General features: G+C 36.2%; 1 pseudogene; it reads right to left on the reverse strand.

Moving 5' to 3' along the window:
- Nucleotides 1-1,839: 1,839 nt before the first annotated feature.
- Nucleotides 1,840-3,190, reverse strand: LOC149219835 (ornithine decarboxylase pseudogene; annotated as a pseudogene).
- Nucleotides 3,191-3,846: the final 656 nt, after the last annotated feature.

Consider the following 3,846-nt stretch of genomic DNA (forward strand, 5'->3'; position numbering starts at 1 on the left):
AAGTAATATATAAAATATATATAAAATAATTATAATGGGTGTTTATTTAGAAGTATTATTAAAATTATAAGCTAATTAGTATTCAAATGGAAAATTAGTTATAAAGGACGTTATAATATTTGAAGTAATATAAATAGGCTGTTAGAATTAATAAATATAATAAAATGAGAAAATTAACTCTCTAAAGAAAAAGAAAAAAAAACGAGAAAAATAATATTGAGTTAACTTAAAAGTCTTATAATACTAATAATAATAATAATAGCAAAAATAATAAAAAATAAAAATAAATAAATAATAATAATAATATATAACTAGAAAAAAAAAAAAAAAAAAAAAAAAAAAAAAAAAAACCTTAAGAGGAGGGCGGAAAAAATTGGGCTGATAAAAACCTCGTGGAGAAATCAAATGAGCTAAATGACAGATATGGCTTTGCTGATGTGGATCTTGATAAAGGAAGGGGAGAAATGTCAACTCAATAGAATAAAGGTATATAATAGTTGGTCCGACTATTTTCAGGACTTTTATATCTTTAATTAAATAAAAAATAAATAAAAAAAAATAAAAGAAAAAGAAAAAAAGAAATTATTTTAAAATTTAGGAGGTTAAGGATAGTTTATGGGACAGATTACTTCTTCATTTGTTTGATGTATTGGGTCTTTTTCCTCTGAAGTCTCACAATAATTGCTCCCAGTTTTTTGACAAACTCGTGGCTAAATAGATTATCCCAAGAGCTAGCTGCCACTATGTTTGCATAACTTTCTCTGTTATGGTTGAAGGCCTCACATTCTAAAATGAAATGATTTTCTGTCTCCACTTTTCCAAAAGAACAAAAAATACATACTCTTTCTTCCCACAATTCTTTTGACCTTCAATTAATCTTTAATTGAACAATTATATTTTTTTTTTTATATTTTCAATTCAACTACATCAAATTAAATATATTTTAATATTAAATAAAAAAAACATTATAAAATTAAACAAAAATTATATAATTTTTTATAATAAATCAATTTTTATTGGCTATAAATTTTATAGCTGAAATTTAATAAAATACCAAACCCGAAACATTATAATACCGGTTAACGTAAAACCAATACAATACCCAAAACAAACGATTCACAGTTTACAAACAGAAGCCTCCCAAAAATTTCATCATATATCCAACTGATATGTGTTTCTGTCACATGGACCCTTATGGGTATTGTAAATATGGTGTTACAAAAACGAAAACCTCAATTTCACATACAAAAAAATTGCTAAATAATAATATTTTGGTGGAAAACAGTGAACCTTTTCATTTATGAAGATAGAAACTTAGTTAACGGCCGTCACTTTTTCAGAAGAAAAAGCTTCAATAGATTTATATTAAGACAATATAAAAAGTCTGTTGAGATACAAAAGGGAGCAGTCCGAAAGGCTACAATAAAAAGATCATCCCAACAGCAATAAATATACAGGTGTGCAAAGAAAAACAGCTAACACATGAAACATATAGCAGAGAACACAGATAAAGACTGAGAAAAACCAGATAGCAGATGCCGAAAGAAACCTGTTGCAATCTATATATATAAGCCAAATAAAACAAAAACGACAGATATGCCGAGAACAAAAAGGACACAACGGCCATAAGATTAACCCAACGGCCATAAGATTAACCCAAAACTTATTTGGGCGGCTTTCTTGCATAACATTGCATAAGTTAATGGCCCTCACTTATAAGAAGCTTATTGATATACTCATTATAATAATAAAATAATATCCAATAAACATGATTGGACATTCAGATATCAGATACAAATGATAACGAAGCGAGACGAATACAGGATTTGTTTTCTATAATTAAAATCTTGTTAAATCATTTGGCTTGGGCTGGCTAGGGAGGCAGGAGGCGGCACAGTAGGTTGGAATGGCAGAAACTGAGAAGCCATTAAAATTAGTGCCGATAGCAGCAGCGTAGGCGCCCATGTTGGGAAAAACAAGCCAGTCTCCCACCACCAGCTCCGGCAGCAAGTAATCGATCAGGAGGGATATCGGAAGCGTCGCATGTCGGTCCAAAAACAGTAGATGGATACCTGGGCAGCCCGGTGCAGGAGGCATTCGAGCGGCGGGATTTGCAGGCCAGAGGGAGCGCAGTGATGATGGCTTTGTCGTGTATAAGACAACTCATGGAGCCATGGATGCCATCGTTAATCCAATATTCCCTCACTTCTCCTCTTACCCGTTCTCCGATTACACAGGAGACCAGCCAGAAGGCGCTCGCGGCCAAATATCGACCCGGCTCACCCATAGCGAAAATCTTTATTTCGTCGGGGAAGTATGTTTTCAAAGACGTTCGGACTGTAGGCTTGGCCTCTGCAAATAGCTGTCCCGCGGTGAAACCGCCACCGATATTAACAATACTAAGTTTCGGCATCCCAAGCCGAGAGGCCGAATCGAAAACGTCCCGAACGGTCGCGATCGCGCTTGCGTAGATGCCGGAGCGCGAGACACTGCTTCCAACGTGAAACGAGACGCCCTGCACGGCTAGGCCAGAGCCCTGTGCTGCCTGCAGTCGCGGGTCGACTTCCTGGGGCAGGGCGCCGTACTTGCGACCCAACGGGATCCGCGCGCCTCCCGCCTCCTCGTTGGGTACCTTCACCCTCAGCAACAACGCGCACCGTGGGTGGAACTTCTTGATTTTCTCAACTTCTTGAATGGAATCGAACGTTGTTAGATTCACGCCGACGCTCGCCGCGTATTTGAGGTGTGTCACTGCCTTGCATGGATTTGCGTAGACGATTCGATAGGGCGAGACACCGAGCTTCAGGATGGCTTCGATCTCCACCCGGCTGGCGCAGTCAAATCCAGACCCAAGCGTGGCCAGGGCCGACAATAACACCGGCTCTGGGTTACACTTGACAGCGTAAAAGGGGCAGACAGTGGGGAGGGCCTCCTGCCATTTGTGCCACAAATCAACCACCACTCCGAGGTCAAGGAGGTAAACCGGGTCGTTCACATCGTCATTGTCGATAATGGACTGCGCCATCTCCTTCACAGCTTCGTGCGAGCTTGACCGCAGGGCCATCACCTTTGGGCTCTTCACCTCAGCGCTCGCGAGCACCCTCTCTAGAGCCGAAGACGAGCACTTGTACTCGTTTACGATCGACTTATTTAAACAGGACGATGTCACTATGAGCTCCCCGGTGGCCATTGTCCACAAACACAAACAGAAATAGAAAAATAAAATGCAATACAGAATTTTAGCTCTAAAAGCATTGCATTCATCTCTATTTATAGCCGGCAATTGCGAATCCGGTCAGATATAGCTTTTGATATCATTATTGTTTATTAGATTTTGAAATATTTCAAAATTTTTATTTTTATATTATTTTTATGTTATTAATTTATTTTTATTTTTTTTAAGAAATATTTCTAAAATATCTAAATCTACATGAGAGCGAAAAAGCTATTTTACATTCATCCATTAATTGGAATGACAGATATGATTCCTAGTGAAATGATTTTTTTAAGTGACATCCAAAGGCAACATGTTTATTTTTTTTTAAATGTGATTCACTTTATTCAATCTGTAGAATTCCTATTAATACAATGATCAAAACTACTTTGCATTCAACTATTTTGTATATTTATTTTTTATTTTTTATTTTTATGATTCCATTTAATAATAACTATTTTGTATTAATGATTATTATTATTATTTTACGTGGTTCACTGTACCAATATGTAGGATTCTTACTAATACAATGACAAAAAAAATTACTTTGCATTTAACCATTCCATTTAAACTTTGTATGACAACTACTTTTGCATAATTTATATGACAACTACCATTTAATAATAGCTATT

The sequence above is a fragment of the Pinus tabuliformis genome, chromosome Q (genome assembly GCF_031772625.1).
Source record: "Pinus tabuliformis cultivar Carrire ecotype Pingquan chromosome Q, CPIR1, whole genome shotgun sequence".
NCBI classification, from domain to species: Eukaryota; Viridiplantae; Streptophyta; class Pinopsida; order Pinales; family Pinaceae; genus Pinus; species Pinus tabuliformis.